A 13,412-nucleotide genomic window follows, 5' to 3' on the forward strand; every position below is an offset into this window, starting at 1 on the left:
TACAGCATCTCCTTGTGTAAAGTGCGCCCAATGGTTGAACGATGCACAGTGACTCCATCTGCTGCAAGATGATGTTGTAGGTCTTTGGTGCTGGTCTGTGGGTTGACTCTGACTGTTCTCACCATTCATCACTTCTGTCTATCCGAAATCTTTCTTGGTCTGCCACTTCGAGCCTTAACTTGAACTGAGCCTGTGGTCTTCCATTTCCTCAATATGTTCCTAACTGTGGAAACAGACAGCTTCAATCTCTGGGACAGCTTTCTGTATCCTTCCCCTAAACCATGATGGTGAACAATCTTTGTCTTCAGGTCATTTGAGAGTTGTTTTGTGACCCCCGTGTTGCTGCTCTTCAGAGAAAATGAAAGGAGGAGGGAAACTTACAATTGACCCCCTTAAATACTCGGATTCACCTGTGTATGTAGGTCAGGGGTCACTGAGCTTACCAAACCAATTGGAGTTCCAATAATTAGTTCTAAAAGTTTGGAATCAATAAAATGACAACGGTGCCCAAATTTATGCACCTGCCTGATTTTGTTTGAACAATTATTGCACACTTTCTGTAAATCCAATAAACTTCATTTCACTTCTCAAATATCACTGTGTGTGTCTCCTATACGATATATTTAATGGACATTTTTTATCGTAACAACCAACGATTTATACAGGAAAATAATGACTATTAACAAGGTTGTCCAAACTTTAAAATCCCACTGTAGACCTGGACCACCCTATACATGCATGTTTATTGCTTTGGCATAGTGCGTTTTATGAAAGGTAAAGATAATGCACTAATTGTTAGATTGGAGACTGTTTGGAATGAAAGAGGCTATAAAATGTGATGTGTCAGGCAGGGCTGTGGAGTCGGAGTCGAGGAATTGGAGACAATTTCGGGTACCTGGAGTCGACTCCGACTCCTAATAAATTTAAATTGTAATGAAAATAAAATACAGCAAGTTTAAATGTCCCGTTTCACAAACAACAGTCCTATTGAAGTTCTTCTCTGATGTAAGAATAAAGCCGAGTGTATAGTCGTGTTACTGCTAGTATGAAGTTCAGCTGAGCTATTATACAACCTGACATTCACGTATTGTAATCTGAATTATGGTACATTACTAAAAGAGTTTTCATTTTGTTTCAGATCTAATGTGTTTAACAAGTTCATTTGAGTGTAAACAAGTGTAATGATGTAGGTGGACGTGTGTGCTATGGCCTGATGGGTGTTCAGGGGTTGTTGTCTTTTGTTCAAACTGGCCAATACGGTAGAGAGAGTCAGCTTCCCAGCCAGTAGTTCTGTGGTTAAATGACGTGTATGTTGCCTTCCTTCAATCAACATGTAAAATACATCAGAATATGAAATACAGAGGAGTCCGAGTCAGAAGAGTCGAAGGATTTATCTACCGACTCCACAGCTTCTTTCTTATATTGAAATGCACACTTTAAAGGTGATTGCTTCTTGTTATGCTGATAGCAGAATATATAATATACAACGGCATTGTTTTGTGACAATAGTGAAATGAAAGACATGTTCACAGAACATTTTAAATGCATTATCACAGTGCTTACGCTTGATAGTGATTACTGTCACAATGCTATCAATGTGTACTTCATAGCGTTTTTCGTAATGTGCACTCATGTGTCATCAATTTATATAGTATTGTAGGAGCGTTAATTCTAAAGCACACGATATAAAACAGAGTTTAATTACATTTCGGCACTGCTTAGAATGAAAACCACTATGGTACATAAAAAAAAATGAATAGCGCCATATTAAATAAGGCTTACTTGAACAATGATGTTGTTTGCTCATATCAGTTCTTTTAGATAACCTGCATGCCAGACAATCTCTACGCAGCCAGCGTGGCGCGCATTATGCCATTACATAACAGCAATTATATGGAGGGCATGTTACATCACTGCCCTTCTAAGCTGAGAGAGGATGTTGATTCATCCCTCAATAAGTGTGTCAGCCACATTGAAGCTCACACATACAATAAGTGTGTCTTTCTAACAAGCTGTATGTGTCATCCTACTTGTGCAGTCACTTTTTATTTATTGCTTTTTTACATTTGCTGCAGTTATTTTGGACGCTTTAGCCTGAGGGGAGGGATGGTCTACATGACAGTTAAATCAGCAGCTCCGCTCCCTTTCGAGTATGCTAACCATTATTCATGTCCACATATTAGCAAACTACATTCTTAGCTGCCATATAAGCAGAACTGCAGTTTGCACTGTTGGGTTGTACCAGTGATCATACGGTGCTGACGATTTATAGTGTTGAGAGAATCCATACTTGGTTTGACAAATGGTGTTGTCAGTGTGTGCGACTCAGCCCAGTCACTCTTTTTCCCTCCAAAATAAAAACAGATTTAGAAGAAATCCTAGATGTGATCGAATGTAGGTGACTTTATGTCCGCTTCTCTCCACTTCATCATTCCACCAGCGAGGCTCCTGCTGTTTGAATCTCACACATACAGTTACCATTACAAATACCATCACCTAGGATAGTCATCAGCAGCACTTGGCTTTAGCCCTCCACAGGTTTTTGCTAAAATAATAGGAAGCAGTCAGACAAATCTGTGTCTACAGACTGGACCAGTCACCAGTTGTTTGAGGTTTCAATGGTTCACTTGCTCTGTAGTGATCAACTATGTGGTTTCCTCTGCTACTTGTTCACTCTGTCATTAAAGCTACAAAAGAGTACCACTTGTCGTGGATAACATCCTGCATTGGTCCTGTCCCGAAGAAGGTAAGTGACTCTTCACCGAATGACTATAGGCGAGTGACATGTCTCACATCATGAAGATCTTTGATCAGCTGGTCGAGGCTATCTTGAGTTCTCTTGTGAAAGACTACCTGGCCAATTGCAGCATGCCTATTGGACCAAGATTCGGGTGGAGGATGCGACTATCTATCGGCTCCACAAGTCTTATTGTCATGTCACCTAGAGGATTCTGTTTTTTGATATTCCCAGTGCCATCTAGCCGTCCCTATTATGGGGTATACTCAGAGTTATTCAGGTGGATGAGATTATGGAAATCTTCGATAACTGAAGGTCTGTCAGGCGGACTGCTGTTTGTGGGACTCAAGGACTGTGCCTCTGATATGGGATGTTAGGAGCGCTGTAGGACCGCAAGGAACAGTCCTCTCTCACCTTCTCTTCACCCCAAACACCTTAGACTATAAATATAACATCATGTCATGTCACTTGCAGAAACTATCTAATGATTCTGCAGTTATGAGATGTGTCAATAAGGGGGATGGGACAGAGGAGAGGAGTCAGGTGGAGAACTTTGTTTTTTGGTGCAGAAAGAATTGTCTGCAACTTAACATCAGCAAAACCAAGGACTGGTTCTTGACTTTCACCACACCAAAGAGCCTCAATGTCTGGGCAATATTGAGGGAGTAGGTGTGGAAGTGGTGCATGGCTAAGCATACTAGGGGGTCCACATCAATGATAGGCTGGTCTAGTAGCAGGACGTAGAGGAGAAAAGGCTGGGAAGAGTCTTTTTGGTTTAAGAGGCTGTGGTCCTTTAACATCGGTAGGGACATCCTTTATAACTTCCACAACTCTGATGGCCAGTGCAATATTCTACACTGTGGTGTGTTGGGCCAGTAACATCACTTCAAGAGAGGCCCACAGAATCGACAACCTAATTAAGATGGCAGGCTCACTTATGGTATGCACTCTGGATCCCCTGGACGTAGTAGTGGGGGGGAGAATGGAAGTAATACTGTGTGCTATTATGAACAATGCTGCACATACTCTTTCTGACACACCAATCTCACCAATGAGATCTTTTTCAACAGAAATGTGTCAATTTTGCTGTAATAATTGTATTTGCTGTAATTTGTATTTGCTGTAATAATTGTATTTATTCATTTATGGAGCATTTGAAAAAATCTAAATTTCTCCTTGGGGACAAATAAGTTCCATGTATCTATTTATGAATGTATTATATAGTAACTTTCACTATCTATCTATCTATCTATCTATCTATCTATCTATCTATCTATCTATCTATCTATCTATCTATCTATCTATCTATAATATAGTGCCTTTCATATTTATCTATCTATCTATCTATCTATCTATCTATCTATCTATCTATCTATCTATCTATCTATCTATCTATCTATCTATCTATCTATCTGTTATATAGTGCCTGTCATATCTATCTATCTATCTATCTATCTGTTATATAGTGCCTGTCATATCTATCTATCTATCTATCTATCTATCTATCTATCTATCTATCTATCTATCTATCTATCTATCTATCTATCAGGAGACCCATAAGGCAGTTAAGGACATTGGGTCCCTCAGTGAAATGCCTCCACTTCACACTTGTGATGATTCAATGCTGGCCCCTAGTGGATAACCAGTGATACCACAACACATAACTGTCTGCCAAGTTTTTATTGTAGTGAAATGGAAATAATCTAGTTGAGTTTGAAAGACGCTATATAAAATGTTGGTTTTCTGGAGAGTGTGATTGCCTTTCTCTATGCTTAGCTTAGCTTAGCTTATGTTTAATGACTTCTCAAACGCCAGCACACTTTCTTTTATTTAATTTGACTTTGTCTGATAATGGCAGTACCCGGGTCATGACCAGAACAATCTATTTAATCATCCACCCATCTTGCTTTCATTTACAGAAGAGAATACAGAGCCTGTTCCAGGTAGATACTGAACCCATATTGGAAACAAGTACATTCCACACCCACTCAATTTAGTGTCAAAAGTCAGACTAAAATTAAAGTCCTAGTGATCGAGGAGATAACTGGAATAGCTAAGTGAAAAGTCATGTGAACACAAGGAGAAGACGTAATCTCCTCATAGAACTCCTCAAGGTACTTTTTGCCTCATAGTTTTCATCCACAACAATTTATTACCTAAAATATGCCAAAATTATTTTGTTTGATCATTTATTTGTCTAATAGGTAGCGGGTTGATAGCACCCCAATGCAATAAAGTTTGTGTATTCTTAGGTGCACTTTAAAGTGTTGTGTTTATAAATCTGTTCGAATTAAACATGCTTTTTTTTCATGGTTTCTTTGTATGTTTTGCTTGCACAAACCAGAAAATCGGACACTAGTCAGCTCTACGCACGTGACATGTATCACTGTACTTTTGTTTTCTAGAAAATGTTGCATCTGTTTTTGAAATGTTTTGTGGCCATGCCTAGAATTGCATAAATAGTGCATAACTGTATAGTGTAACAAAGGCGCTATATAGGCACCGACCCGACACAGACTGACACCAGAGGCACATATAAAAGTAAATAAACTTTTATTTTTCTTCACATCTTCCCCGTGTCCCACAGGCAGTACACAGTCCCAAAAGCACCAACCAAAGCAAAACGCACACTACTCTTTACACCATCTCTCCACCCAGCAAGCATTGTCCTCCTCCCGACTCGGGCTGTTCGAGGGGTGGCTGCTGGCCGCTTTTATAGTTCACCCAGAAGTGCTTCAGGTGCTTGACCACTTACCTCTGGGTGTGGCTGAACTACGGTCCAGATGGGCCCAGGAACCCCTGCAACAGCCATTGATGGCCACCCCGGATCCCAACAGGGTTGTGGAGAACTCCGTCTCCCATGGAGCCCTGCGGGGGTATCGGAGGCATCACCATCACCCAGGGGGCCTGCCACCAAGTGGTCTGGGGGAGGTCAGAATCAGAATGCCTTTTTTTTGTCACTATACACATGTACAATGAGATTAAAAGCAGCTCCTTCAGTGCAGACATATACGAAGAACACAACAAGTAAATAAACAAATGGTGCAAAAAGTTGCAAAAAAAAGTTTTGTGATGCTATATACATAGGGAAAGAATAAATAACTATTGCACTATTAGGATATTGCACATTATTTAAATAGTTCACAATAATGATGATCATGTGCAGTGAGTAGTGGATGTTGGACCCTGAGTAATGATATGAATGTACAGTATACAGATATTGCACAGTTATTATCAATACCATTTAGATATTAGATATTACACAGTTATTATCAATACCATTTAGATATTAGATATTACATAGTTATTATCAATACCATTTAGATATTAGATATTACATAGTTATTATCAATACCATTTAGATATTAGATATTGCACTGTTATTATCAATACCATTTAGATATTTACATTTCACAAACCTTATGAACAATAGGTGTGGCAGAAAAGTAATGAGACTGATTTTTTATTTACCAAAGTTTTTATTTTTTTCAAACATCAATGTTATCCCCTTCAAAGTAGTTCCCTTGGGCAGCTACACACCGATGGAGACGTTGTTCCCACTGTTGGTAGCGCTGGAAGTCTTCAACCGGTATGGTCTTCAGCATGTCCGTTACACTCTTTTGGATGTTTTCTAAAGTCCCGAAATGACGTCCTTTGAGGACATTTTTCAGTTTACTGAGGTCAGGTGAATAAGGGGACTGGGGAACCACAGGAATGCCTTTTGAGGTCAAAAATTCTGTTATGGAGAGGGCAGTGTGACATGGGGCGTTGTCATGATGGAGCATCCATTTGTCTGCAATGTCTGGTCTCACGCGAATGACCCTTTTTCTGAGCCTTTCAAGGACGTCTTTATAAAAAACTTGGTTGACAGTTTGTCCCGGAGGAGCAAATTCTTTGTGGACGATTCCCCTTTTGTCAAAAAAACAAATCAGCATTGATTTGCTCATTCGAGCTTTCTTTGGTCGAGGAGAGTTTGCAGTGTGCCACTCCTGACTTTGCCTCTTGGTCTCAGAATCGTATTCAAAAATCCATGATTCATCACCTGTGATCACACGACTAAAGAAATCTTGCTCATTAGCGATTCTCTCAAGAAGATCAAGACACTTGTTTTTTCGAATGTCCTTCTGCTCAATTGTGAGGTTTTTCGTGCACCACTTTGGCACAGGCATGTGCAAACGTTCAGTCAAAATTTGATGAACGGTAAATCTGTTCAAATTTAATTGTTCACTCAGCATTCTTAATGTTAAACGACGGTCTGATCTCACAAGAGTGTTCACACGTTCGATGTTTTCATTGGTTTTCGAAGTTGAAGGCCTCCCTGAACGGTGTTCATCTTCAACGTGTTTTCTGCCTTCCAAAATGATTTGTGCCAGCGAAAAACTTGAGCTCGGGATAAAGAATGTTCCCCATAGGCCTGTTTTAACTTTTCAAACGTCACACTTGCCGTTTAATGGCACAACGTTACTCCAAATTCCGCTGTTCCATTTTGCGTGACGCACAACCAAAAACACAACTTCGCTAATAGCAGTCACAAAAATCACGTAGTTAACGGAAGGAGTCGAAACTCGCACTGAGCTATGGGAGGGTACTGATACACGGGCTCTATCAAGGACAACAGCGCAGCTTTGCCCAATCGCTTGCAGTGTTGCCAGTCTCTTTACTTTTCTGCCACACCTTCGTAATTATGATTAGCAGCAACACCTGAGTAATTAGTCAGAACTGGAGACCCTGCAGTTGAGGGCTTTTATCTTAATAGGAAAAAAGGGGAAACAATTAATAAACAAATTTATAATATAATGGTAGAAAACCAAAAAAAGATCCATCCATCCCGCTATAGTGGATTTGAATTTGGCTTTTTTGACATCAATCAACATAAAACGTTTCTTTAATGTCTAAGTGGAAATAGATCTCTGCAAGTGTCGGGTTCCTTTTTACTACAGTGAGTTTTAAGGATGGTGCCTTTTCCCAGATTTTGACACCTAATCCGTGTCGACCAGGCTCAAAATCTGGGAAAATTCAGGGGTCACAATCGATGTAAAGGCCCTGTCATGTATTTGACCAAAGTGATTTGTGTGGAACTGTATAAAGAGCAAACACACACACACACACATCTGCTTATGAATAAGACTACCCAGTGGGGGAAATGCGTATTTGATCCCCTGCTGAATTTGTAAGTTTGCTCGCTTACAAAGAAAGGAACAGTCTCTATTTTTTATGGTAGTTTCTTCTTAATGGAGGGCGACAGAATATCGAGCAAAAATCCAGAAAAAAACAAATACATCCATCCATCCGTTATCCAACCTGCTATATCCTAACTACAGGGTCACGGGGGTCTGCTGGAGCCAATCCTACCCAACACAGGGTGCAATGCAGGAAACAAACCCCGGGCAGGGCGCCACACACACACACACACACTTACCCAGCACACATCAGGGACAATTTAGAATCGCCAATCCACCTAACCTGCATGTCTTTGGACTGTGGGAGGAAACCCACGCAGACACGGGGAGAACATGCAAACTCCACACAGGGAGGACCCGGGAAGCGAACCCAGGTCTTCTTACTGGGAGGCAGCAGTGCTACCCACTGTGCCACTGTGCCGCCCACCAAAAAAGATGCAAAATAAAACAAAAAAATGAAAGACTCCTTCAAATAGAATTAAAAATTTTGTTTTATGATTACTTTCTTTGTTTTTGCCATGATGCCAATCAGTCGATATCCCTCAGCTTGTCCTTTGGTCATAGTTGGCACCACACCCAGATATCTGGCAAAGAGGAGTACATTTGTAATCTTCTGAATGTTTACTAACCATCTAAAAGGCAATAGGATGAACCTGACAGGTGTCGGCTCTCACTGGGTTGCCAATGTCTCTGATTACTTGTGTGAAATTATTATCTCGCGTGTGTAGGGTGCATCTTGAGATAATCACAATTATTGATTGTCTCTCTTGCCTGGCTGCACAATCCTTAAGTGTATATATGACAGCTTTTAATTAAAGGCATTCATCTTGTCGACCCATGCCTTATATAGGAACAAATGACAGAAATATGGGTGCATTTCCTGCATTTATATCATTTGGAGAGTAAAAAAAAATAATCAAAGTCATTATCTGTATCATTGAGCGAAGATGTCTGCTAAAATTTTGCCGGTTTGATTTGACATTCTTTATGAAAGGAGAATGGATCACATCTTTAGACCACACAGCCATCGAGAGTTGTAAATGCAGCATCTTTTACTTTGGATTAATAACACCAAGAGAATGCTTTAAATACAACATGAAGGCAAACTGTATTTAGAAAAGGGCATGTTATTAAATCTGAGTAGAGTCAGTGTGGTGAACACTTGTAACGGTGGAGTGATCGGCACATCCCAACAAAAAATAGCATTATCCATCCATCCATCATCCAACCCAATGTATCCTAACTACAGGGTCACAGGGGTCTGCTGGAGCCAATCGCAGCCAACACAGGGCACAAGGCAGGAAACATCCCGAGTAGGGCGCCAGGGCACCGCAGGGCACACACACACACACCAAGCACACACACGGGACAATTTAGGATCGCCAATGCACCTAACCTGCATGTCTTTGGACTGTGGGAGGAAACCCACGCAGACACGGGGAGAACATGCAAACTCCACGCAGGGAGGACCCTCGAAGCGAACCCGGGTCTCCTAATCGCAGCGCTACCACTGCGCCACCAATTTACTTGTTTCTTTTACACATAATAACAATTTTTGTTGATGAAAAAAATTCAATGTGTGGCTTTTTGTTCTGGAGTAAACATAACGCTAAAGAGGTTGAAGTATTTTGAGACTATTAAAGCCTGAGCCTGACTGAGCTCAGCAATTTGAATTTGAGACCAAGTAGCCAGTGTTGAGGCCTGCTTTTAGGCAGACCAGTGAAATCCTGGGGCCTCATGTATAACACCGTGTGTAGAACTCACACTATAACATGGCATAAGCACAAAAGCTGAAATGTGCGTACGCACAGAAAAATCCAGATGCAGGAATCTGTGCGTTCTCCAACTTCCACGTTCTTCCGCTACATAAATCCCGGTCAGCGTGAAAAGTAACACACGTACACGTGCCTGCTGTCCCGCCCCAACTCCTCCCAGAATTACACCTCTTTGAATATGCAAATCAATATAAATCGCCCTTAAGCTCAGCCTTCTGTGAAAGGCAATGGCAAAAGCATGAGGGAAAATAGAAAAATTTTAGCGAATACCAAGTGGAGGCAAAGGAAAAACGTACTATTTGTTGTTTTAAACAGTGGTATAAACAACAAAAGGAAGTTGATCGAGTGACAGAGAGTGTCGGAGAAACTCGAAAGCTCAAGTTCACAAAGTCGCACAGTGCTTGAAATAAAAAAGAAGTTGTCAGATATCAAAGTCACCGTGAAAAGGTGAGTCGTAGCCCACTGTCTGAGTGTCATATGAAAGCTTATTAGGGTACAGAGAAAAAAAAAGGCACACAGTGGGGAAAAAGCACGAAATGTCAACTTTAATCTCTAAATTTCCACTTTAATAACATAGTTTATTTTGTCATTAAAGTAGAACATCATAAACTTCATCTTAAAAACATTAAATTTACTAGTTTCTCAAATCCCATCGTAACTAAAGTAGCACGTTAAATGCTTTGTATTGTATTTGTTCTTCTATGTGCTCTATGTGTGTGAATCACTACGTGCTTCTTAAACGGGCTTTCTCTTCCTCCAACAGGACACAGAATCCATTACATTCATGATATTACAGCTCTCTGAATAATTAAAATACTGAGATGTATACTTGGTATCATTTTCATGATGATAGGAGTTAAAGCATGTTATTACACATGGGAACACAATGGAGCAGTGATTGTTCATGTCTCATGCAAGATGCTTGCTGCGCCGTGCACGACCTTCGATGAAATAATTTATTGTAGCAGTGCTGTCTCTTTCAAATGTACTAACCTCCAATTCCTGTCCTTCCTTTTCTTCCTCCAAATACCCAATCGCCACAGAATCAGCTCTGTAATAAACGTTAAGCCATCTGTAAGCTTAGAAACTTTTAAGGAACATCGAAATATCTTCGTAGTACGTGTTTATTTATTCTATCCATCTATCCTTCCAGTGTCATGCCAGTCCCAGCAAGAATACAGCGCGAGGCAGGAACAATCTGTGAACAGAGTGCCAGCGGCTTGCTAGTGCTGTGGCACTGTGTAGTTAAAGTTTTATCTGTATAATATAATAAACATATTTTGCTGCATTTCATCTTAAAAATGATATTGTCATCATATGTAAATACGCAGTTTATAAAGTGGCTCAGGTTGTGCAATATTATAACTGTATCGCAAGTTTACAGTGAGGTGATTCTACGAATACTGTAAGTACAAACAGTTCTACAAGGAGACTTGATGGACTGATTGAGTGCGTTTAGAGTTCTTGGGATGAAACTCTTTCTGAACTGCGAGGTCCGTACGGGAAAGGCTCTGAAGCGTTTGTCAGATGAGAGCAGTTCAACAGACAGCATGGCTGAGGCAGCGTGTGTTCGATGCTGTATACCAATAATTCTCTTTCCGATCAGCTGCTGTAGAGCTGTGATTCACTCTCAGATACAGTGATATAAATAATCCGAGTGGTGCAGTGAGAGTAATATGGAAAAAGATGATCCGCTGTGGGATCTGAGGTGCAGTGAAAGTAACAACGCTAAAGCAGCTATTGTATTTAGAATAGTTTGACCATTCCGTGGACCATTATATTGTTACAGGTTAATTACAATCAGATACATTAAACTAATCAACAATATGCGGTTAATTTCAGTGTATTTATAAAGCCACGTCAGGGATGTGGATCTAAAAAAGAAAGGATAACCACACAGGAACAGTAGCACTGCTAACACTGGGTGCTGTCAGTCTGCAAAACTGAACAGAGAACTTGCGTACGCCAGGGTATGAGCTACCGTTGAAATGTGCGTGTCTTTATGCCAAGTTTAGGTTTTATACATCACGATTTGAACGTGGAAACGTTCTTACGCAACATTTCTGCACCGTTTATACATGAGGCCAGACCAAGGATTTTTGGGTCATTTTAAGGCCTGCTCACTCCATATTTGACCATATTGTGTTGTTGTATCACAATACAGACTTACTGAATATTATTAACTCTTTTAGGGCTAATGTCAAGTTTTGTCAACAGCAGGGCTCGAGGTTGGATGTTGACTTTAGTTAACATCCAGGGGTAGAGGGTAATAATCAGCTGTAGACGTCGAGAAAACTCGCCATCACGTTACGGTAGACCACCTTTGCTAGGAGGACTGTTAGACTCATTGACTTGACATCGAATCCCTGTGTGTGTGTGTGCGTGTATGAGTAGCGTAGAGTGAACAACATCTAGAATGGCACTGATGTCGAACAAAAAAGCAAAGCGATTGTGCAAAGCAAAATACTCTTTGGGCATTATTGATTTTTTTTTTTGCTTTATGCATATTATTGCTATGTCAGACAGACTTATCAAACTCCGATTTTGATGCAAGTGATCTGGAAATCAAAAACGAAAGGCAGGTAAGCTGTTTCCTTTCTGGGAAGTGCCTTTCAGAATATAAATGGTTAGACAAACAGGTATGTAGTAAGTATGTAAGCCGTGTTACAGATGATCTTAGAAAGCTAATGTTTAATATTAGTTAGTTTTGGGGAACAATATTCAGACCTGGGAGAAAAATGAAAAAATAATTAGCCCTGAAAGAGTTAATAGGGAATGTGTCTTATTCAGAATGTTTTTTTAATTCTGTTAATCTTCATGTATTTTGTTGTTACCTGAACAGGAATAAGGGTCATTTTTTTCAGGGAGCTTAAAAATGTTTCCATTAACTTGATAGTAATTATATTTTTGCGTTACGCAATTCACATTACAAAAGGCCTTTCAGGATCAGATTAGCTTTGCAATTATGTAGAGCAAAATGTATTGGAGACATTTTCTTCACCTTCACAAGTGTTGTATCATTTTTCAGTGTATCTAATTGCTCCATGTTTCATTCAAATGGAGTGGCTCACTTTTTAGTTACTGTGTGAGCAAACTTGCATGCACAGACACATACATACAGAAAAACAGAACAACACAGGAGTTGTTAAATCTTGTTCAGGGAGGCATAAAACACATAGCCAGGGCTAGATTAATCAGAAGATGGACATGTGTTTTTTATATACTGCTAAAAAAAAATGAAAGGAACATGAGTATAGCATCAAGCCAATGACACGTCTGGGCTATTGATCTGGTCAGTTAAGTAGCAGAGGGAGTTGTTGATCAGTTTCAGCTGCTTTGGTGTTCATGAAGTTAACAACAGGTGCACCAGAGGGGCAACAATGAGACGACCCCCAAAACAGGAATGGTTTAACAGGTGAAGGCCACTGACATTTTTCCACTAGTTTTGTATTTGGCTATGGTCAGTGTCACTACTGGTAGCATGAGACAGTACCTGAGACCCTACAGAGTTTGGTTGCATAGGTAGTCCAACTTCTCCATGATGGCACATCAATACCTGCCATTGCCAGAAGGTTTGCTGTGTCTCAGAGCACAGTCTCGAGGGCATGGAGGAGATTCCAGGAGACAGGCAGTTACTCTAGGAGAGCTGGACAGGGCCGTAGAAGGTCCTTAACCCATCAGCAGGACTGATCGGTATCTGCTCCATTGAGCAAGGAGGTA

General features: G+C 40.4%; 1 protein-coding gene across 19 annotated transcripts in view; it reads left to right on the forward strand.

Moving 5' to 3' along the window:
- Positions 1 to 13,412, forward strand: part of brsk2b (BR serine/threonine kinase 2b) — an 899,053-nt gene that overhangs the window by 640,097 nt on the left and 245,544 nt on the right. The window lies entirely within an intron of this gene.

The sequence above is a fragment of the Polypterus senegalus genome, chromosome 1 (genome assembly GCF_016835505.1).
Source record: "Polypterus senegalus isolate Bchr_013 chromosome 1, ASM1683550v1, whole genome shotgun sequence".
Classification (NCBI taxonomy): Eukaryota; Metazoa; Chordata; class Cladistia; order Polypteriformes; family Polypteridae; genus Polypterus; species Polypterus senegalus.